This window comes from Peromyscus maniculatus, chromosome 4 (assembly GCF_049852395.1).
Source record: "Peromyscus maniculatus bairdii isolate BWxNUB_F1_BW_parent chromosome 4, HU_Pman_BW_mat_3.1, whole genome shotgun sequence".
NCBI lineage: Eukaryota > Metazoa > Chordata > Mammalia > Rodentia > Cricetidae > Peromyscus > Peromyscus maniculatus.
This window is the reverse complement of record NC_134855.1, coordinates 28,288,440-28,313,300: the sequence shown is the minus strand read 5'-3', so window position 1 is coordinate 28,313,300 and position 24,861 is coordinate 28,288,440. Positions and strand designations below refer to the sequence as shown.

Below are 24,861 nucleotides of genomic sequence, written 5' to 3'. Positions count from 1 at the left end.
CAATCCACTGATAATGGGGCGGGGGATTGGGAGGGTTCGCAGTTAACTCCAGAATCCCCTGGAGCCCATACAGTGGTTCCAGGGCACATCACCAGCTCCTTCAGCGGGAAGAAGAAAGGGTGTGGAAGCGGAGACTCAGCCCGCCATAGTGAGGTCTCTTTACACCAAAAGTTTCTCATCCCAGCAATGGGCCTGGCATGGAACAAAGGTCCAAATGTTTGTGGAATGAAGAAATGAGGTGTGAAGGCAAAGCCACGTTTTCTTCTAAGGAGCACTTAACAGTACAAATGCATGCACTGGAACACTCATTCCATCCACTGTGCACCAGTGAGGCCTGACAGGGACCACGGAGGACACTAAGTCACATGACCAGTGCTCCGTACCGATACAGAGGCAACACTTATCCGGTTTCTCACCACGAACTCAAGATAGTAAAAGTCTGCAAGGAAACTAAAGTTGAAGATGCCAAAGTGCCAAGCTGACGTCAAAGCAGGAAAACAGCCACAGCGACCACCGCCAACCAACAATCGCGCTAATTATGAAACCCATCGAGAGAATCCCGGAGGCTCGGAAATTTAATCTTGCAATGAGGCATGAAATGTGTAGTAGGCAGCAGGACATAAAACAGTGCAAGGCTTGGAGTTAGCATTCTACACCTATTAGCAAGAGACCGCGTGGAGGAAGGCTGGGAGCTATTTCAAAGCTCCTTAAGGGATTTCGGCTCTCCAGCCCCTTGGGAAGAATGCTGGGGATGTGAAGCATGTGCCTTGAACTGTTGAGACCCTAGGTTCTATCCTTGGTACTGAGAAGAAAAAGGACAGATGGAAGAAAACAGACAGGTTCTGCAGATCCTTGATGGTCACACACTGCTGACACTGTGTCTTAGTTAGGATTTCTATTGCTGTGGAGAGACGCCATGGCCACAGCAACTCCTATAAAAGAAAGCATTTAACTGGGGCTTGTGTACATTCAGAGGTTTAGTCCATTATCATCCTGGCAGGAAGCATGGCGGCACACAGGCAGACATGGTGCTGGAGAGGTATCTGAGAGTTCTACATCCAGATCAGCAGGTAGCAGGATGAGAGAGAAAGAAAGAGAGAGAGACTGGGCCTGGCTTGAGCATTTAAAGTCCTAAACCCACCCCTAGTGACACACTTCTTCCAACAAGGCCACACCTCCTAATAGTGCCACTCCCTAGTGACCACAATTTCAAATCTGTGAGCCAGGTGGGGTAGAGCATTCATATTCAAACCACCAAAGCATGTATACCATTGACTTCCTGTTATGTGAGTAATTATACTGCACACTAGAGTTGAAGTGTTGTGTTTTGACATCATCCACCCAAATTTATCTTTAGTATTCTTATTAGTGGAAATAGCATTAATTGAATATGCTTTTTTTAAGTAAAATACTTGAGCACAATACATTTAAGTGTGTATATAATACATACTTATGTAGAAAAATACTGCTTCTTCTTTTATGCATTTATTCTTTTAATTTTTAAAAAACTTTACATTTACTTTTTTATTTTGTGTCTGTGTGTGTGTGCACATGCACATACCACAATACACATGTATGAGGCTTGCTGGCAAGCACCTTCACCTGCTAAGACATTTTTCTCTTTTATTCACTTAATAAACATTCCTGAACACCTACTGTAGATCATATAGTCTATAGTCTATAGTATAGAAGGAACTAAAAATGAAACGTTAGGTAAGATATGGTCCATGCTCCTAAGTGATTTGGAAACAGTGATGAAGGTCATGTAAGTGAGAGTCTGCTCTGGGGTCAATGGAGTCCTGCTACCTCCACTGCAGATCTTCTGAAGTCTCTGGAGTAGGTGGGGGATCATTTCACAGATGCTGCACTCAGGCAAGAATCGTCCCTAAAATGAGAACATCTGCAAAGAACACATCCACACACGTTATAGATTGTCCAAGGAGAGGAATGAATCAGGAAAGAGGTCTCTTTCTGAAAAACATGAAAGATGTTAGAGACTAATTTCTGCTAAACAAATCCAGACGAGTACTTTCTGTGTGTCTAGTGCTGTGCAGACTGCCGTGGGGGTTTTAATATAAGGAACATTTTGACTGAAAGGGCTGATTTCACCTAAAATAACCAGAGTAAAAAGGGGAAAGAATGTGGTTTAAAATGAAAAGATGTGCTGTCAGGAACAAAACCAGTTTTTTAAAAAAAGGCCTTCTAATGACACGTATTGAACAGAGAACAAAGGTTAAAATGTAGGGTGCCTAAAATAAAGTACATTCACACTCAGTGCCCACTTTGAGGATAGCCACACCAGAAGGTGGGAAAGGAGAGGACAATGTTAGCTCATTTCTTAGCAAACAGGTCTTGTTAGGTAGAATTCTGGGGTCATGATTACTGCTCTACTCTGTAACTCACCTTGAAATGCAGGGCTTAGAAAGGCAGGATGAACAGTCTTCACAGGAAAAAGAGAGCAAGACGGACAGAGAACACTATTGACAAAAGCAATGATAAGGACTCAACCTAGGGGCCCACTGGCAGATGAACGGGTCAAGAAAACATGAAGGCTATACAGAAGAATACTATTCAGCCATGAAAAATGAAATCCCGTTATTGGCGCAACATGGATGAACTTACAGAACAGTAAGGCTGGCACAAAAAGACAGTTGAAACACCCTCTCACTAAATATGCAGAAGCCAAAAATGTTGAAGGCTAGGGAGGGGCACAGAAAGGCTGGTCGATGGCACTAAGTTTAAGTTAGACGGGAGAAATAATAGCGGTGCTCTGTTTTAGGTAGAGTGACTACTGATGGCAGTAATCTACTGCACAGTTCAGAAAAGCCACAAGAAGGATTTTGAGTGTTTTACCACAAATACATAAATGTTTGAATAGACAGATGTTTAACTGGATTTGAACAGTATATAATGTATTCATGCATCAAAATGTAAACATGGCCCCCAGTAAATGTATATACTTTTAAAATGATACCTAATGAAAAAAAAATTCTCCTCATAGAATTGAGAGTCTGTCAGCAGTTACCAGTGGTTGAGTGGGCCTGGAGGAGGGGAGGAGAGAAAACAGGAAATGGGAACAGAGAGGCGCTAGGGAGGAGGAATGCCTCCTAAGGCTGCATCAAATGGCACGGTCATTAGAGTTGACACCAAATAATTACATTATTGAAAATAGCTAGTAGGGAAGGTTGGATTTGTGGTGACTGGCTGGGAAGATTGCGTTGATACACTGTGTACAAATAGTCAAGTAGCACACTGTGCCCCATAAATAGATGTGATCATTATGCAACAACCAAGCATGCATTCAAGCCTGTGTGTGTGTGTGTGTGTGTGTGTGTGTGTGTGTGTGTGTGTGTGTGTGTGTGTGTGTGTTTTCATGTACTGAGAAGAAGAAGGGATGGGAGAAGAGCATGGCCACAAGCTTAGAGAAGGAAACCAGGAGAAGAAGGACAGTGACATTAGGCCGTGCGCCACCAGGATGAAAGAAGGGTTTGACAAGAACCCTTGATTACCTCGAGGAAAATCAGGAGTTAATTTTGGTCTTTCAAACAATGATAAAGGAGGCTCCCATGATCAGAACTGACCCAAAGCAAGTCATCATGGTATTCATGCAGCAGTAGGTGGAGACTGGAGGTGAGGGGACAGGAACGGACATCAATGAGGAGGCTGGAGTCCAGTGCAAGTGCACTACACAGAACCCACCACCAGCTTCTCTGCTCGTCTGAGGTCACGGAGCAAGTGTGAAGCTAAGAGGCTCCTACCTAGAACAGGGATTAGAAGAGGCACGTGATCCGTGCTTCACAGCCACCTGAGGCTGGCTGGCCTAAAACTCATTAGGAACCCTGTTTCTAGGATTCTGCATGAACTAGGGGGAAATACTGCACTCAAAAGCCTCAGCTGAGACCAGCTTCCTGCCCCCAACACCCTGATAGTGGCTGGGAGAGGGGGACCTCCACAGATGAAGGTGTTCTGAGCAAGTCGGTTACTCTTGGCCCCTTAATTCCACTGAGGTAAGACTGAAATGGCTTTTTTCTGGGATAGTTCACTTGGTTCAAAGGTTCAATAGCTTAAATCATTTGCAAACTTACAGATTTTTAAACCAGTCTTGGCCACATACAAATGAAAAGGACCTGACAGGTGCAAGGTCTAGTCCAAGACCATAGGACAAATGAGGCCAGTTGAAGGACCTTTTGGGCCACATTAAATGGCAACTAAGAATCATTTCATGAAGGTGAAGTCCCAGGGACAGTTTCCTTCCCCTAAGTCCCTACTCTGTGTCTCTGGCAGAAACACTCTCTAGAGAGATAGGTAGACATGAAGACAGCAGTCCTTCACCCTGAGCAGGCCCCTGAGCAGGGTGAAGGAGCTTCAAGCAGAGCCTGCAAATAAACCAAGGTTGCTTTTAACAAGAAGGGAGTTTAATTCATCATTTCTCACACTTATTCACTTTTCAACTCTTGCTTCTTTTTTTTTTATCGTTCTCCTGTACATTATTAAGACCAATGTCAAAATAAAAGACACCCAGACCACCACCCAAAACCATCTTGAGGAAGGCTGCATGGGCTTGGGAGAGATGAAGAAGTGAGGCAGGTGTGGAGTCCTGCTGTTACCAAAGAATTGCTACCCCGAAGCACCTAGAAGTGAGAATCGTTAAACCTGGCTTGTTTCTCATGGCTAACAGCATATATGATGGTTCCAGCCACAGCACTATCCGCTGAATCATGAAGTTTAGAGAGAGAGAGAGAGAGAGAAAAAAAAGCAAGTCAGAAAGACCCTAGTAAATCTGTCTTTGTGCATTCCAATCATAAACAAGAGTTCCCCGTACTTTTTATGCGGGGCCTGCCATCACCTTAACTGTGTTTATCATTTCAGACAAAGCGTCTTGAGGAAGCCAGAGCATCCTTCTTCCTTGACGGCACACTGATTAAATCTTCTGGAGAAAAGTTAGGCAAACCAGAAGCTGGTGCCTCACCAGACTTCCCAGTACACATATCTCCTTCCTTTTTCTCATTGTCAGGGAAAATAAATAAAGGTGATAAAATTTTGTCGCGAGTTTCTACTGAAGATGGAGCTGTTTATGTCTGAACTCAGACTGAAAATTTTCCTGCTGGCTTTGTGAATTAGCCAGTAACAAAAAGAATTGTGAAGCCAGTGAAGTGTTTTCTGTTAATGCAGAAAAGCTGGAGGAAAGCAAGGGATGTTGGAGTTGATGGCGTGGAAGAACGGCATCCCAGCAAGATAGCATCCCCCTCCCCGCTTTCAGAAGAGAAGAGGCAGGGGACTGAGGCTTAGTTTTCAATTTCACTGGTGGCAAGAGACTGGAAGATGGGAATTGGCAGCTCTCTGCAAGCTGATTAATGCCTGGATCTCCGGAATGTATATGGTTTTAAAAAATAACAAATCAGGAACTGGCCTGCCTACCCTGCTAACAGAAATACATCCCAGTTAGAAATCTGGAGAAACAATTACCTCAGTGGCATATGCGCTGATCTTAGCATTAGAGCTTGTCTTTTTAATCTTCCCTGTTAGGAATATAAAATCTGCTTAATAAATCACACAGCTCTCTGGACTTCACAAGTAATTCACCGACGTAAAAGATCCAGATTTCACAGCAGTTATCTGTACTGCAGCTAGCTGCCAAGAGCTACTGAAAGAAAAGGACTTGGTCTGAGAGGGAAAATATCTGAGTCACTGCAGAGATTTCGGACTTCCATCAAAGACCCACAATTGTGGGGGAGAACATAAGCCTCTTGGATCACCACCCTGGCACCTCAATCCACCGACTGCCCTTTTCTCTTTTTCCCAAATAACTGGCGCTTAAGCATCACTGTGGGCAGGAAAGCGGAACTCCCAGCATGCACTTCTATACCCTACTTGCCATAGGTCAGTGATTCTTACATCACTGTGTACAGCCTGAAGCTTTTTTTCCTCGCTCCCAAACTTGGAAAACCACTAATTAGCTGACAAAGAAACAATAGGTAATCTCACGACCACTGCAGTAGCCATCCGTGAATGGAATGGGCAGGCGTACACTTTCATGCTTCACCTGACACAGAGAAGCAATTCCCACCCAGGCAAGCTCTAAAGACTGGACTGCAGTTCTCTAAGGAAGGTGGGAGGCACGCTTTGTGCAGACCGGCCCAGCCTTTGAAGGATTTATTGGGAAGACCTACTAGCTAGAATAAGCACAGGAACGTCCCGTGGTTGAGAAAGGAGAGCAGCAGGCTTCCGGGAGCCCATAAAAGAGTCGCCAGGCTGAGAAGATCCTGTTGACAATGTATTAGGACCGGGGAAAAAAGGCATTTCTGATGTTTAAGGGAAACTAACCTTTCAAACACCAGGTGAGTTAGGAGGCAGTGTCTGTCTAGAACTGCTGGGGAGAAAGTTCTCTGATTCTGACCTGCTCACTGTGAACGGGCTGCAATGCAGGGTCAGGTCACTGCTCAGCCTCCCAGCAGGGGAAGACAGAGTAAAGGGAGCGAAACTCACTTTTACTTCATTTTGCATTGACCTCTAGTGCCCAGGGATGATGAGGTGCTGTCCTTGAAATGTAGTGGCTTAAAAAAAAAGAAAAAAAATTAATATTAAAGTTCTAACATTAATGGAGGAAGGGAAGGGAAGCCTGAGGATTAACTATCCAGCCTTACTGAACACAGCAGGCTCCTATAAGGATAAATGTGTTCTGAATCTAAGTAGAGTGTGTAATACCTTGTTCAGATCCTGAACTTAAGATTGATCGTCACTTAGGAACTGTTAACTACTTGGAGTCTCAAAGATGCCTCTATCATCAGTACAATGATCTTTACACTCCAGGTCTCTGGTGAGAAGAAAATTAAAAGGCAGGGAAAATAAAAAGAGAAAATGGCAAGGTGTTTTACACAATACCTCGTGTATAGTAAGCATTTGAAAAATGCTAGCTTTCCTCCAAGGTTTCCACTTTTAATTGTAGGGACAGTCTGGCATCAAGGAGACAGGCCAGGCTGTGGAAGAAGATGACCCTGTCTGAGTTCTTTGTTAGATGTGGCTGATTCAGCTGAGCCACCATCAACTTTAGGAACAGGCTCTGCATAGGCCCTGCCGAAGCTCTCTGGATAACGAAGAGCTGGCAGGCATGCAATCTATTCACAGAGCATGCGCCATCTCCTCCCATCCTTGTGGCTCTCATGGCAAAGCATCCTGTGTTTTACTGCCCCTGGTCATTTACGTTCACTTTCTTTACAAAGATCAACACCCCTGGCTCCAAAGAAACAAAGGGAGTGGGGAACAGACAGCAGGAAATGGCCAGATGGAGGAAGACCTTGGGCAAACAAACACAATAAAGCTCCTGTTACTGCCAGGACACTGGAAGCAGAATCCTAGGCATCTTTGTGAGCCAGCACCTTGGCCAGCTGGCTACCCAGCTGATAAGAACAGAGTTCCAACAACGAAACAAACGAAAGTGTTTCCTGCCACGAAAGAGAAGTGGTTGGGAATGTGGTTGAAGACAGTGGCAATGGGGTGTCCAGGTTTGCTCTCTTGCTGTGACATTGGTCAGACTCACTCGGCTTACAGGTTTTGAGGCCATTTCTCTCCAGACCACTGCTGAGAATTCCACCTGCAACTACGGAACACACTGTGCCTCTGGCAATAACTTTCTGAAACACCATCTTTCATGCTGTACAAAACCCACATGCAGCTGCTATGGTCTGTAGTGGGTAGCCATTCCAGCTTTGATGTGGAAGTTCCAACCCCCATTGAGGCTTTGGTAACTGTCACGCCTACAAGGCAGGGCCGAGAGAGGACCCTGAAGACCCGAGATCTGGATGGGCCGGCTCTCTTGGTTCCTGGACCCTTCACGCTGGAGGTAGACTGAGCAGAGTTCTCCAGAGAACACCGCCGGACTGCCCTACACCTTTCCCAGACCCTGTAAACTATCCCTTCACTTGTAAGTTACCCCACAAAATAAACCTCCCTTTTAACTATGTGGAGTGGCCTTAATAATTTCACTAATAGTGGTCCACTTCAAATCTTCACAGACAACTCACCCAGGATGAAAGCCACAAGACATTCAAGGTGAAGGATGGCTGGATGTCACCTGCAGTGGTGAGTGGTAGTACAATGGGGAAGGTATTTTCTAAGTGTATTTACTGCAGATAATGCTTCTCTAACTTCAAAGTGTGTTACATGAGCATCCTACATGGCTGCCTACGGGGTGTTTTATGGTCATTGTACCATCGCTTTATGTTCAATCCATGGGGTAGCTGTCATGTCAGGATGTAGGTGACCACCAGACTATTACCTAGACTACATCACCAAAGTGGTAAACCAAACATAGTTTGGAGGTCTATGGATGGTTAAGAAAGGGGCAAGAGGGTTGGCAGATAATATGACCAAGTACAAGACACAAGTCACAGAATCAGGTCAAGTCTAGAATCCTGCCTCCAGGTAGCTGACCAAAGAAGGCTTCGCTTCATTCCTTTCTTCAAATGCCTTTTTCCCCTTTCCCAAGACTAATGACTGAGTCCTTAACTCTGTAACAAAAAGAGCTACCATTTCTGCCCTAACCTTTGAGATGGCTAGGCAGCTGCTTGTTCTCACATAGATTTACTAGGCATTATATTTACTATAGTATTTCTGAAACTCCAAATTTATTATCTACCCCACACAAATACATGCTTGTATATATTTCCAACATAAATGATTGTAAATCTTTTCCTTCCTCTTGACTATAATGCTTTGAAGGCAAGCACCATGTCTTATATATTGAGTACTATGCAGGATATTGAAGATTCTAAAACCAATGTTTTTCTGGATTAATAAATGAAAGTGCATGTTAGGAAATGGTTGGTTTGTGAACAAACACAAAGGAAGAAGAGAGTAATGAGGTATAAGACAGTAAATTGAAGTAAAATATTGCCTGACAAATTGCCTTTCCATTAACACATAGTTCCCAGCTATGACATCGGGGCAGTGTTTCACAGGACCTGGGTTTTAACAGGGCACTCCATAACATTGGCATCTTTGGGGAAGGAGGGGCAAACTGTGAGCTGGCAAATAATGTTTTGTAACAGACAAGCCTCAACACTAACTGCTCAGCACATGTCGTAGAACCTCATCTTTATTTATTCTGTTTAACATTTTTATAGACTCCTTGAGTCACGATAAGAAGACTTATCAGCCCAGTGATGGCATCATGCCAGGAGGGGCAGCCAGTGTGTTGCACACAGGAACCAAGATCTAAAAGGAAGGCTTGGCATCAAGCTGAATTCAACACCAGGCTAAATGTGAAGTTCCACACTTTGGTTCAAATAAAAAACAAGGAAGCTGAGGACGGCCACGGCATCACTAGACAGGAATTAGTTTAGATGAACGCTTAGCTAATTGGCAAACACCGTGTCTTTTTTAACATCCAGCAATAGTATTGTCTCACAAAGAAAGTGATGCACAAATGAGCCTCATCTTTAGATTAGAACGTCTCCATCAAGCACAATTGTTCTCATGAATATCTTAGTCAGGGTCTCTAGAGGAATGGAACTGATTGCACACACACAGAAGACGGATTCTGTACACATCTTCAAGATGGAGACCTAAAAATCTGGTTGTGTAGTCCAAAGGCCCAACAGCCCGTGGCTGGTGGTGTAAATCCCAGTCTGAGCCTAAAGCCCCTTAACACAAGGCTCACCAAGGCTAGAAGATGATGTCTTATCTCAGCCAAGCAGAGGGAGGACAAGCCCAGCTTTCCATTTCCTTCTGTTTTACACAGACCTTCAATGGGAGGGATGATGCTCATCTTGGGAAGGGACAGCCGCCATTACAAATACCCTCACAGTCACACTCAGAAATAACGTCTGACCAGCTCTCCAAGAATCCCAGACCATCTAGGTCTAATTCAGAGACCTGAAAAACCAGATATCCAGATTATACTGTTGAATTGGATAAGTGACCTGCCACATGAACTCAGCCTTGAGATCCTAACAGACAAGGGCTCCTTCACACATCAGTACCTGTGTTCAGGATCTGTTTCTGGTTTCCAGCCACTGGTCTGGAGGAAAAGCCTGCTGTTGGAATCTTAACATAAGGAGGCATATGTACAATGAGACAGAGCTGAGCCAAGAAAGCAAAGGGAAGGGACAGTGACCTTGGCGGCTGTGGAGTGGGGAGCTTTGAAGACATGCAACTGAGACCAGTGCTGGAGATGCCCACAAATCACTGGATCCCCTTAGAGATCCCAGCAGAGACACCACACAGAGAATCCTAGTAGTGGGCATTTTGTTCTTCCACCAACACAACGTCAGCACCAATTACTCCAAACTTAAGAAAATATACCTATTGTATCTCTAAAAAGTGGACAATTGAACTGAAAAGGCTTTTTCTAACTCAAAGCATTTTTCTGCCATCCATGTATTACTGCACACACGGGGCCTTTCTTAACCCTCTTTTCCCATCTTCGCCAGCTCTCAATCACCATGCTCACCAACAGAAACAACACAAAACAGAAGAAGACTGGGGTAGAGGACCAAGAAGAAAAAAAGTCATGTTAAAAACAACAACAACAACACGTAAGGACTGAAACCAACAGAATCCCTATCCGTGAGTTATAAAAACTGAAAGGTAAGGGGAGTTTTATATCCTAGGAAGTGATGAAGTGAGGAGAAAGACATCAAGTCTGCCCAAAAGGTAATAAAATATTTTATTTGTCTTCTGGTGGTGAAAAAGAAAATAAATCATTAAAATGACTGTCAGAATGCCCCAAGGATAAGGGCATCGAATAGGACTTGGCTATAAATGTTGTAAGAGTAATAAAAGAGTTGGTTTTGTTTCCTTAGCATTTTTCTGGGCTGAGCCTTCCTATTTCAACACGGGAATCATGGGCAGTGGTAAAAATGAACCCGCTGCAGGGCACACATTATTGTCTCCCAGGCCAGCCTGACTCACCATCTTCAGGGGAGCTGTTTCTGCAGTGACCAGATTCTTATTTCACTGACCCTGTAGGACAGGCTGCCAATCACCAGGCCTTCTGGATTACAACTTCCTCTATTTTCACAGCTACTAATGACTCCACCATACTTTCTATAAAACATTTATTTTTTTTCCTTTGGAATTGAAGATGGAGACAGGCTTCTGCCCCAAGGTGCTCATTCTACTGTCTAAAGGGCCTTGGATTAATTCTGCTGCTGTTTAGTGATGTATTTCAAGTGCCTGGAGGTGGAGAAGGGTGACAGGGTAGCTGTTATAATAGCAACTGTGGGTTTTATTTAAACCCAAGAAGGATTAGGTAAGAATTTGCAGAAGAGGTAGGATTTCCATTAACCCACAAGCTTGCATCCAGCATCCTCCTTGAATATAGTCTTTATGCTTGAAACACTGAGCTGACCTGCAGACATATAATGGCTCAACTGAGTCTCAAATACAGCTCCCGCTCAAAACTACACTTCTCTGGTCTGTGGTGACTATAAATATTAAGACTTTCCAAATGGATTGAGCTTTGAAATGAACTGAACACACATGCCAATCAATATTGATCTATATAACTTTAAAGACATCCGAACTAGATGTCGGATAGTTTAGTCTCAATTTTTCCATGTGTAGTATACACAGAGAGACCTAAGGATAGCACAGAGCAGGGACATGACAGAAGACAGGTAGCATTTATAAAATTGAAATTACCTTGGCTACCTTTCAGTAGTACACCACTGTAATGGCACATGACAAATGTGACGGCCCGGTCACCATTGTCATAAGTCTTAAAGGGGTTTCTCAAGATCCCCACTGGCTTCTCCAGTAAGTGCACAATACTAAGCACACAGATAAGAGGTTCCCCCTACCCCCACTGGCACCTTCCATGCTAACAGCTGCACTTGGATTCTTGGGAGCAATCCCAGGCAGGCTAGAGAAGCTGGGTGCCCCTTTTGGTTGTACACTGGTCCTTCACGTGGCCCCTTTTGACCATACTGGCCGATACAACTTCTCAAATAGGCACATGGCTGAAGACTGGACTTCAGGAGTATCCTTCCAGGATGAGCCACAGCTCCATATTCCAGACACATATGCAGTTTCTAGTAGTCAACAGGAACTTTGACTCTACATGCCCATTGTCTGAATATTCCTATTCAGGAGAAGCCCATACTGCATCCTGGATGACTCAGGGGAATGGTAATGAGCAGATGAGTAATGTTCTCTTGAAGTCACTCGTTAGGATAAGAGCTGTTGTTCAGTACCTGACAGGACAAGTTTCTCAGGCCAGCCAAGAACTGAACAAATAAATCAATGTCACTTTCCTCTCTAACAGCTTAAACCTCCGTATTTAAAATGTGCAGCTCAGCTCACAATTCAAAGAAAGCTTTTAGAACCCTCCTTGGGGCCTCGAGTGATAACAGAGATGGGCAGGAGATAGGTGAGACCCAGCAGAGGGAACGTCTATCGCACTGGAGGAGAGAAAGCCCGTAAGAACACACTCTAGCTTTCTGCGCCCTCACTGCCTCCGTTATTTCTGGAATCCTTTGTATAAAGCTAACACAACGTCTTATTGAAACTGAGTAAACAAGAAAGTGGATGAGAGCAATTGAAAGCTTCAAATCTGGCAGTATAGTTTTACGACTTGGCAACCGTGAAACGAACCTTGCCCCTTTCGGGGGCAGAACAAGAGCAGGTCAGGGAATACCTTAGAGATTCCCTGATGCCTTGTGTCTCCTCACCCTCACAATTCTCCCTGTGGCATTATTCTAATTTCTTACTAGAAATTATTTTTAGGACTAGAAATTATTCTTTGGGGAGAAATATATTGAACTGCGGTTTAATTGCAAATAAAGGGTACCCAAAATATAGAAAATCCACTGCCTTAGGAGCTGACAGGGGAATCTGCATGTTACCTCACATTCCTATGGGGTGGGCAACACCCAACAGGCTCACGGGATGATGCTGATGATCCTGTGTGAATGTCTAAGGTTCCAAAGCAAACCTCAGGAGAGAAGGGCTGGCCACCAACGGGTGCTTTGCCACAGGTCACCTGCCTGTCTTCCTAACATATCCACTCTTCATCCCTCTCTGGTGGTACTGTGCTGGGAGAGTGCAAAGATCTGCTGCTGGGGACCAACAGCCTCTCCCCTTTCCAGAGAGCAGAGTGAGAAGGGAGCAGAACTAATAATTAGACAAAAAGTTCAGTGCTTATGAGTTAAATGTGGAGAGTGATCATGAGAATAGACAGCTCAAGCATAGGCTTGTCATGCTTACATGAGAAACTTCCGTCTCTATTTCAGACTCCCTGGGGATGGATGTCAAGAGCAGCTTGAGGGTACATTTAGAATGTTGTGCTGTGCTTGGACTCTTGGTGACAATCTCTGAAAAGAGTCTCTGAGGATGATAAGCAGGTGGTTAAAGTGGCTGTGATTGTGGGTCAGAACCTGACCGATGGATGATGTACAGATGTGTTGACTTGCAATCTAACTTCTCAGAGCCCTCCCCAGCTTAGCGATCTGTGCCAAGCCCCAGCCTTAAGCAAAATTCTCCGCTCTTTTCTTCCTCTAATACCCTTTCTGTTTATTATTGGGCAATGACTTTGACTCGGGAACGGGGAGACTCCAAAAACTCCAAAGTACTCTCTTCCTACAACCTTGGTCATAAAATCAACCAGAACGGGGACTAATTAAACACAGCAATCCCAGGGTGAGTCACGTTGCTGTGACATCAAGGAAAAGCTGTGCCTGGAGCATCCTCTACAGGGATTAGACTAGTAAAGCCCCTTCAGACGACATGAAGACTTTCTCATGTATCCAATGGGCACGCTGCGGTGAACCACAATTTTCTAAGCCTACTAAAGCACGCCTGTTCGTTCACTGACCCAGAAGACTGGGGGGTGTCTCACCTGCCGTTGCTCCATACACATACCCACGTACCACATACATGCCCACTCACATCCTTCTCCTACATTTATGTCACTCACATTACTTAACAAGAACCTTGCCCCTGCAGAACCAGCAGTGTTAGAAAACACCAAAGGCAAAAGCATGAATCAACAGGTGAGTTCTGGAGCCCAGCTGAGATGCAGGGACTGCCGCCTAGCCAAACCGGAGGAAGCTAAGGTAGTCCAGGAAGCAGTTAGGTTTCTAGCAGGGGTTAGAACAGCACCAGAGGCTCTAACGAAGATGCTGCTGCTTCCAGCCTGCGGCCCGTCCTGGGCCATTCTATTGTACAGGCAGCTGCAACGGCAACATTAAAACACAGTTTGGAAGTGGCAGCTTAAGTCCTGTGGTGACGACCTGCCTGGCCACTTTCAGTGTCTACGCTGGAGGCACACTGTTCCAGTGCTTTGGAAAGGGGAGGAAAAAGAAACAAGTGTCCACGAGGAAGGATTACTTAATGCAGGAAAGGATTATATACTCTGAAGATTAGCTGAAGGCAAAGACAAGGATGGCAGAGTTTCCATTGGCATGAGGAAAACATCTTTAGGATTTTATGTGTGACCATCAAGAGACCTGTCTGTCCTCTGGAGCAGTTCCTGGTGGGAGGGAGAGGTAGGGAAAGGGGTGAGCCAGAAGCAGAATGGCCTCCCTAGACCTTGCCTGTGTTGTCTTTTTTTGTGTGGTGCTGTGCATGTCCATTTGCCTGTCCTCCAGCACACTCTAGTTCAACGGGCTATGTGTAGAAACACACAAGTTTCTACATATGCAGAGGTTATAGCAAGTACTTTCCAGCCACAGGCACCAGCCACCAATGCTAGCCCAAGTCAACGTGACTGGGATAACAGCAAGAGGCTAGCTAAATAGTCAAAACACCACAGAGGGATCTGAGGGAGACAGAAGCCTGGCTGGTAGAGTGACTTCCATTGAGCCTTAGACTGGTGGTCTCTCCCCAAACTCTGATGCTACAGGCAAAGTGAGAAAAGGCCACCCTGAGCCACAAGTCTGATCCTGGCTGCCAAGAATATTCTATCCTCCTCAAAGCGAGGATGTGGCTGGAGGTCAGTTGCTAAGATACTTACAATGGCCACTTTTAAGGCTGCAAAAATGACCCCAGAAATGGCGGATATACTGTTTCTCTCTGTTAAATCACCTATACTATCTGGAGAATTAATTTCCACAAATAGTGTATAATAAGGGCTATCAGCATCCTTCTCTTTCCCCAGGATAGTCTTTAAACAAAATGCTAAATAAACACAACATTTTCTTTTGGGCTAAGTCTGAGAAGCATAAGCTAAAATTAAGAGACTACTGGAAAGCCTGTGGGGGTTGTCCTTAAGCATTCTCACTCTTCAGATGCTTCCCTAGCAAGACAAGAATGAGCCTACACTGAGCACCCATATTCCGAGAGACACTGGCGGGACCCGAAGAATCACTTTCGGTTCTATGGGACATAGACACCTTTACGATCTCTACTCTTCTCATGTGCCTCAACCTAATTGAAGTCACAAGAGTATGCCCAGAAAGGTTTAGCAATCTCACCAAATAGCCAATCCCACTGTCTCTGGGAAAAACAAAACAAAACCAATCATGATCCAAGAGAGCTTTACTAAAACTCAGGAAGATTTGCTTTCCATTAACCAGAGAGACAGCTAGGGCTCATGCCCGGTCTCTGGAGCCTGGCCACTTTGGGTAGCCTCCAATTTCTGCCACTTAGTGGCTATAAGGGAAGCCACTTAATGCCTCTTGCTTCTCCCAGTTTAAAATGGGAATAAAATCTATAACTCTTCAAGTATTTTATAATGATGAAATGAGTTGTGATTGTAAAGGAATTCAAACAGTGGAGGCATACGGTAAGAACAATGTTATTGCAACCAGCGTCCAGGAAGGTATGAAGGACATTCTAAAGAGACATTTGTGTCTCTATCTGGACTGCTGGGCTGGTGAAACAGGTACCCCTGTGAATTAGAATTTCCCCCGTGAGAGAAGAAAAGCATTGGAGGGAGGTGAGGGTGTCCCCAGGAACAGGGAAGGGGTTTTCATGGTGCTGACAACTTAGACCACCTTGGAGGGAAGTCTAGAGCTGAGATAATGATGGATCCATGCCGGGCAGGACCACACCTTGACCAGGACTGCTTAACCATGCACATCTTTTGCCTTCTGGTTGATTTTATCTGCATTTTGAGAATGGATTTTAGGTGTCCCTGAATCTGTCCTTCCCAATATGGCCAAACTGAATACATTTCCTTTCTCTGCTTTTCGCAATTTCTTTGGCTCTGTTAATTGCCTTGTAGAAGATGAATGACCACAGCTTGCTTTTTTGGCTCCACTGGAGAACAGGTTGTCCCCTAACTCTGGCAATGTTACTGGAGGCGGTGGTGATGGTCAGTGTCTTCATTACTGTATGCACAGACACTTTGCTGAAGACCTCTGTTTTCTATATCTTCCTCTCATTGATTGGCCAAGATCATCTTATTCAAGGATTATGTAAAGATAAATGCTTTTGCTGGGTGGTGGTGACACGTGCTTTAATCCCAGCACTCGGGAGGCAGGGGCAGGTGGATCTTTGTGAGTTTGAGGTCAGCCTGGTCTACAGAGTGAGATTCAGGACAGCCAGGACTTGTTATACAGAGAAGCCCTGTCTCAAAAAACAAAAACAAAGATAAATGCTTTTAAGCCAATTTCAGGTTGCTTTGATTAGCAAAGCTAAGAGTCCCTTGATGTATTTTAAATGGCTATTGATAATTTGTAGCTAGCATCAAGAAGAAGTAGTGTCTATTTCCAGCCTGTTCCCTTGAACTGGGCCTACCCAAATACTCTCTGGACCATAAAATGAGGCAAAAGTGAGGCTGAGCAGTTTTTGAGTCTAGGCTTCCAGACTAGGCACTGTCTGCTTTTGCTTTCTGGCCAGGTTTGTCATGTGACAGAACCTAGGAGAGTCTACTGATACCATGGGTCATCCCAGATAAGTCCCCTATCAACTTTAAACTGTGGGACACAGGGACATGTGACTTAATATGAGGTTGCAAAGAATGGAGCAATGGAAAAAGGTTTCTGAACACTCAAGGACCAAAAATTAATGAAAACTCATACACACACAGTGAACTCCTGGTAGCAGTGCTCACCTGAACTGCATCCAGATTCACTGCAGCTTTGGTTTGGAACACCCATCATGTGCAGGTTGCATGGAGCCTGTTGTCAGGGCACAAAACACCACTGAATACTGAGACACGCTGACTCCAACTTGACTATTGTATGCTAGGAATGGCAGTGTTTTTAGTGTACATGAAAAGTTTTCTACTCTTACTGAAACATACTGATTTAAGTTGGGCATGGTCGAACATGCCTGTAATCACATCCCTTGGGAAATGGAAGCAGGATCAGGAGTTTGAGGTTATCCTCGACAGTATAACAAGGTTGAAGCCTGCCTGAGCTACAGGAGACCCTGACTCAAAATGAACAAAGAAACACAACAATTTAATTACAGAAAACAAAGACTTAATATTTTCCTACTGTCATCCTTAGCATGCAAATTTCAAATTAATATGGCTTTGGATTTTATTGTGTTTGACAAATAAAAACATCTCATCTCACCAGTATGCAAATATGCTTTCATTTTTAATAAATGGAAAGTTATATGTATTCCAAAGGATTGTTTTGAAATGAATTTCTTTGTGATTTACTGCCTGTAACTTTGATTTGTATATCTATTTCATGTTCTTACATGATCAGAGTCATGTAAAAACTCAGGAAAAAGTGGTCACAGGTAGAAGGAACTTACAGAGGCCTATCCTAAACCCCATCTTCCAGGTACCAATTCAGTACAATGGCAAGGGTGACCCACCTGATGCTATCAGAAGGACCACCCAGTTGGGCTTAGCCCCAGCTGCAAACCCACAGAACCACAAGCAAATAAAATGATTGTTGTTTTAAGCCACAAGCACAGGGTGGTTTATTAAGCAACAGATAACTGATGATAGTCCTGCTCAAATGAGGCTTTATCATCAATGGTATTTCTAATACAAGTAGACACACATGAAACCAGGACACCTGTCTGCCAACAGGTTTTCCAGTCTCCCAAGCTCTCATCCCACCTGCCTAGGGCCAGTGAGGACACTCAAGTCAGCACATTGACTTGAGAAAAGCTAAGGCCAGTTAGTGATCAGACAGGGTGCAAAGGAGGCAAACTTCCCAAGGTAGATCTTTGAAGAAAGCCATGATGGAAACTGAATTTTGTTCCTTGTAAGCCATGACAGAATGTAGGGCCAGGCAGACCTATATCTAGCTCCAATAGAAGTTTTTTTATTCCATGGGTCTTAGTGAGGTGGGCAGACATGTTCAGGATATGTGCAAACCAATGCAAAGTATCACCCGGTGATAGTCTAGGGAGCAGGTCATAAATATCCATGCAATTGCTATGATCTAGATATGTGGTAAAGAAAGTACATAATTGAAACTTCGCAGTGTGGAAGAGATAAAGTACCAATGGTAAGTGATAGGTAGGGGACACTCTGCAAGGCAGGGAGGGAAGAGTGCAATCGGATGAGCCGTCCACAAATGTCTGTACTAGGCTGGCCCTGTCCTGGCATGTTCTGCAGGCTACTTTCCACTTCGGGCACTTTTGGGCTTGGCTAACTTTGAGTAACTCGATGTTCTTATCTATGAAATGTAGATATTAATAAAATCTTCCTGCCAGGAATGCCATGATGATTATAAGAGATGACACATATAAAACCTTAGTCTGGTGCCTAAGGAAGTAGGAGCTAATAATGTTAGCTGTAGTGATGGTGATGATGGTTAATATCAGAGTTATGGGTTTGTTTATCACCTTGTGCTCATTGTGACCACAGTGGTTAATGGTGGCCCCATAACTGCAGTTAACACTGTTACAAGATATTTTCTTTGCCTTGGAAGATGGCCCTCCACCCCCATGTCTCGTAGCTGGACCTTCAACTCTCTGATCTTCACATTTGGAGGACACCTAGCAACACACTGTTAAATTGAAGTAACAGTTCACGCACCACCCTCTCTCTGATGATAATATATGGACTCTTGCTTGTCTTCCTGATCGTAATTAGAGCAGTACAATGTCATTTATCCAGAAAGGCAAAGAGAAAGGCATCCTACCTGATATTTTACAGACTCCTGCTTTGTACTTGAAACGTATAATTATCATTAACAAACACTGATGCTAATAATTCAATCTGCTCTCTGGACAAGAAAAGGAATGTAAACATGGCCAGGGCCCAATCACTTCCTGATCTCAGACAACTTACTCTGGGTGCTTGTCTTCCTCCCTTCCACCCATCAAACACAAGGTGGGAGGTCTGTTTGTAAGGCAGAGGCCTCGGGGCTAGGGGCTGGCATTCCTGACAGCCAGGGAACAATAACTAGGAAGCACACGCTTACTCCTCATAGCCACAAAAAGACATTGAGCGGCATGTGCAGCCTGACCTCGGTAAACCAGGACTAGCAACCTATCTGGGCAGTCTCTGTGTTAAGCACCACATTGAAAACCAAACGTATGTAAAGCTGAATGAACGACATCATCAGTAAACACAGAGGTTGAAATATGCTCACATTTATGCCTATCGATTCTTCGTTAGACTAACACTCTCATCCCGTTTGGGGTCAGTATGTGTTTCCTAAGCCTTAACATTTAAACATCTGAGAATTCCAAACATTCAATAATTAGTATTCATACACACTGAGTATTTTTTCAGCTGTGATATGACTATATATAAATATTGCTCCTTGCCCCACATAGAACCCAGTGATCTATGAAGGTCACTTTAGGTGAGTTCTCTTTTAATTAACCAAATAAGTGACTTCTGCAGTACCAGGGAAGCCTTTAATCCACCAGGCAGTCCCTGGGCTTACAGACTCCCTCCTTTACTAAACAAAGCTATAACAAGCCCAAACTAGCATTCCAAGTCCCGGAACCACAGAACAGAAACAGAAGCGGGCTAGGATGGGGTAGAAAACTGGCAGACTGGAGAAAACAGAGTTCTGAGACATGCGGGAGTTTGTGTGGGTGCCCAGCAGGCTAAGCCAGAGCTTCTGCCTGAAGCCCAGGGGTGTCTGTGATGGCAAAGTTCTTACCTTAAGAAAGACAACCTGGTAGCCGGGCTCCACTCTGTAGTGAACAGGTCTGCATCCACAGAAGTAAAGAGCCTGCCCGAGAGGAAAGGACAAAGTCAGAGCCGCCACTGCTGGATTACATTCTTGAGCAACTGGAAGGTTTTCTAACAACAGCAACAAAATGCAGGTCTCCAGATGTGTGAAGACCTTTCAGGACAGAACAGCAACCACATAATGAATTGAACAAATCAAATGCATGAAATCCCTGGAATCAAGTCAAGGTGGGGTGGTTAGTGTGAGCTAGCACTTATTAACACACACCTGGGCACTGGCTAATTGGGAATGCAATAATGGTGAAATCATGCACCCCATCACATCCCTCCACAAAAATGGCTGATTCCCAAAGGGCTGGCTGGCAGAACTCACCATGGCATGGGCTCACACCAGCCTGTTTGGCAGGCTGTTGCATCTATACATTCCCACCTTCAACACATCCACAATGAAGACTCTCTGCCATCTAACCCACCTTGGTTTGGAAGACAGCCCTACCCAGCTGATGAAATAATGACGGCGTGAGACTTGACCCTAGATGAGGAGGTGGGAGGAAACTGGAATCTTCCTCTACATGCACTCAAACAAGCAAATAGAAAAAGACAACAAATCCCCTGATTTAAAGATGATTCTCTTATTGACACATCCCTATCTATGAGTTACTTTTGTAGTCAGTTTGACTGAGGGTATGGGGGTGGGGGGGGCATTGTTAAACATCAGTCTAGATGTTGCAGTGAAGTATTTTTTTTAAAGATGTGTTAACATTTGAGTCAGTGGATCACCTTTCATCACGATGGGCCCATTCAATCAAGGAGATGCTAACATACAAGACTAAGGTCTCCCAAGAAGGAATTCTGCCTCTAAAGTACTGTGAAACTCAACGTGTTAACAACAGCTCTTCCCCAGATCTCCAGCCCACTGGCCTACTCTCCAAACTTCACATTTGCCAGGCCCTAGCATCATAAATTATTTAAACTAAATCTCTCTCTCTCTCCTTTATACACTGACAAACAGGATTCTCTGAAGAACCCTAACTGACACACGGTCTATTTTTTTTTTAATGAGTTAACTTTACATACCACATGCCTCATGGGAGAGAGGACGGCAAGCTCAAGTCACTACGTGATTTAGCAAGAAGTACACACAGAAAAATAAACCCGCCCAAGCACCAAGCAGGAAGCAACCTGATCATCTGGCTTGGTCCATGGATAAAATTATTATTTCTAGAAGGATTGAGGGATTCCAAATTTCTGTAATATTTTCCATAAATAGTATGATTTCTCCCAAGTTAGGAAGAAATTCTACTATAACTGTCTGAGCCTGTCATCCTGGCCAGAGTTTGACATGAAAGAGTCTTCTGTACTACATGGGTAAATCCACAGAAAAACTGCCCACAAGCAGGTCTGGAAACTCGGGTAATAAACACCTAAGTAATTAAAAAAAAAAAAAAGTTTTTGTTTTTGCAACTTGTATATATTTCCTATACCCTTCCTCCATCAGAATCAGGTTTTGAAAGCACCTAAGTATGTATATAAGTAAGTAACGATTAGCCATTTTGAAGCCTCTAACGTTGAGCAGTATGGCTACTTTCCCTTTCCAGAACTTTCCATCACTCCAAACAGGAACCCTGAAACCACTGAGCATAAAGCCCCATTCCTGCATCCAAAGCTCTGGTGAGTTCTATTCTCCACATGATCTCTGCAAGTTTGCCTCTTTGGGATACTTTATAACCATGGAACCATGCTTTTTATGCCTAGATTGTTTCACTTCCACAGTATCTTCAAGATTCATCCATGTTACAGCACGTGTCTGAATGCCACTCTTTCAGAGACATAATATTTCATCAGCTATATGCCATGTTTTGTTTATCCTGGAACCCACTTTTACATAATTAACTCACCAGGTAATTACTGAGCATTTACAACGTGAAAAGTCTTAATTCTTTTAAATACTAACTATACCCTGAGAATGGTGAGTGCAGAAGAGACAGAAGAGATATTCCACCAGGAGCCAATTAATTATACAAATCCTAGCTTGAGAATCAGCAGCAGCAGCAGCAGCAGCAAAAAAACAAAAATCATTAAATAGCTTTTCTTCCCTAAGGGTTTGGTAAATCCCGCCACACAATCTTAATTAATGGTCTTCATATTTAAAGTAGAAGTGAAATTAAGCCATCCCCAAGTCTATAGTCAGTATGCACTGTGACTCTAATACCACACTGCCTACAATTTGACGTGTCACCACTGACTCTCTTCCCGGGATAATGAGCTTCCATCAAAATGGCTGATGCCCAGAAGTCAGAAGCCACAGAACCATGAAACGTTGGTTCCGCCCCAGGAGACAGAACAGCCTACAAAAGTCCAAGAGAAAGCACGTCTTCCTCTACCCTGCTGCCCACCCAAAAGCTGTCATTTCTATGGCAAACAAAGACGGTAAGTAGCCTCCATGGGAAGCACCAGGAGCATAGCCCTCCAACAAGAATACTGAATAACAGAAAGGAACGCCGTTCTCCTCGGGCTTTTACTTTAAAGTGGAGAGAGGAGCAGGTGGTGTGAGCTGGGGTACCGCCACACACCTGAATTCACACAAGTGGCCCACGAGGAGGCTTGAAAAGATATCCACAGGAAGTCAACAAAAAATAACCAACTTTGCACTCTGGAAACAGAATTGCAAACCATTGCGGTTGAGGACTCAGGCTGCTTTGTTCAGCAAAATGCCTCAGCTTGGAGGATCTGTTCTCATCCACATCGCGTAGCTCTTGGCCGAGCTGAGGTTCACCCTCCGCTTTGCAGTCAGCTAGCTGATAACATGTCATTTAAATAAGAAAAGCCGTTTTAGAAAACTACGGAGAATCAAGCCCTTGGTTCCTTGTGCATGTTTTTAAAGACTTGACTTCTACATGGGCATGGTGGCTCATACTGGAAACCCCAGGACTCAAGAGGCAGAGGCAGGGGGATTAGAAGTTCAAGGCCTATCTCAGCTTTATAGCAAACAGAGGGCAAATTCAGAAATTTAAAAAAAAAAAAAAAAAAAGACTTTTTTTTTGAAGCAAAGTTTTTGTTTTGTTTTATATGAAGACAAAATGGACACTGTAACATGTAGATAAATAATTCACTACCTCTAAAGCAAGAAACATATATTTCTTTTTTTTAATTTTATTTTATAATTTAATTTAATTTTACATATCAGCCACAGATTCCCTTGCCCCACCCCCACCCTGCCTTTCCCCCAGCCGACCCCCCATTCCCATCTCCTCCAGGGCAAAGACTCCCCTAGGGATTCAGCTCAACCTGGTAGACTCAGTCCAGGCAGGTCCAGTCCCCTCCTCCCAGGCTGAGCTAAGTGTCCCTGCATAAGCCCCAGGTTCCAAACAGCCAACTCATGCACTAAGCACAGGACCCGGTCCCACTGCCTAGATGCCTCCCAAACAGATCAAGTCAATCAACTGTCTCACCTATCCAGAGGACCTGATCCAGTTGGGGGCTCCTCAGCTATTGGTTCATAGTTCATGTGTTTCCATTCGTTTGGCTATTTGTCCCTGTGCTTTTTTCAATCTTGGTCTCAATAATTCTCGCTCATACAAACCCTCCTCTTTCTCACCAATTGGACTCCTGGAGCTCTACCTGGGGCCTGGCCGTGGATCTCTGAATCCAGTTCCCTCAGTCATTGGATGAGATTTCTAGCATGACAATTAGGGTGTTTGGCCATCCTATCACCAGAGTAGGTCAGTTCGGGCTTTCTCTCACCCATCAGTAGTCTATTGTGGAGGTATCTTCGTGGATTTCTGTGGACCTCTCTAGCACTTTGCTTCTTCCTATTCTCATGTGGTTTTCATTTATCATGATCTCTTATTTCTTGTTCTCCCTCTCTGTTCTTAATCCAGCTGGGGTCTCCTGCTCCCCTAAGCAGGCAAATGGATAGATCTAAAAAAATCATCCTGAGTGAGGTAACCCAGACTCAGAAAGATAAACATGGTATGTACTCACTCATAGGAGGATACTAGATGTAAAACAAAGATGACTAGACTGTTATTCACAACTCCAGGGAGGCTGCCTAGAAAACAGGACCCTAAGAAAGACACAGGGATCGCCCAATGACAAAGAAATGGATGAGATCTACATGAGCAACCTGGACATGGGGGGGGGGCGGAATAATGAAGGGCAAGGTTCGAGGAAGCATATATTTCTATGGGCTGTAGAAGCTGACCCCAAAGGGACATTAGAGGTCCTTCTCTATCACTCTCTACCTTATTTTTTGAGACAGAACAGGGTCTCTCATTCAGCCCAAAGCGCATTGATTTGGCTATGGTGAATTTACCTCCAACTTTATCCCTTTCTCCATCATTACACAACTGGTTTTTTACCTGAGTCCTGGAGATCTGAACCCAGGACCTCATGCTTATGTGCCAGGCAATTTACCAAAGACGCTATCTCCCCAGCCCATGATGGTTAATCCTAATAGTCAACTTAATGAGACTTCAAACCACCATGGAAACAAACCACGTCCATGAAGGATTGCTTAGATTACTTAAGGTGGGAGGATCCCCATAAATGTGAGTGGCAGCATTCCATGGGTTGGGGTCCCCAACTAGATAAAAAGGAGAAAGCCTATAGCACGCTGGCATTCTTCTCTCTCTCTCTCTCTCTCTCTCTCTCTCTCTCTCTCTCTCTCTCTCTCTCTCCTCCCCCCCCTTTCATTTTCCTGTCACCGTGTATGTTACCTGCTATTGAAAGACCCTAACACTTCAGGCTTACACCCCCCAAGCCCCAGGAAATGAGAAACTAAAAATCTAGTTCCAAGGGCAAGCTGACTCAGGAATTGTTCAACCACCCCTGCCATAATGTAACAATGTAAAAAG

General features: G+C 44.2%; 1 protein-coding gene across 5 annotated transcripts in view; it reads right to left on the bottom strand.

Moving 5' to 3' along the window:
• The window catches only part of Lypd6b (LY6/PLAUR domain containing 6B), a 167,851-nt gene that overhangs the window by 31,597 nt on the left and 111,393 nt on the right, over positions 1-24,861 (bottom strand). For all 5 annotated transcript variants that reach the window (XM_076569435.1, XM_076569434.1, XM_076569436.1 and 2 more), the window contains exon 2: positions 19,974-20,045. The gene's annotated coding sequence lies outside the window, so the exon portion shown is untranslated. The remainder of the gene's footprint in view (positions 1-19,973; positions 20,046-24,861) is intronic.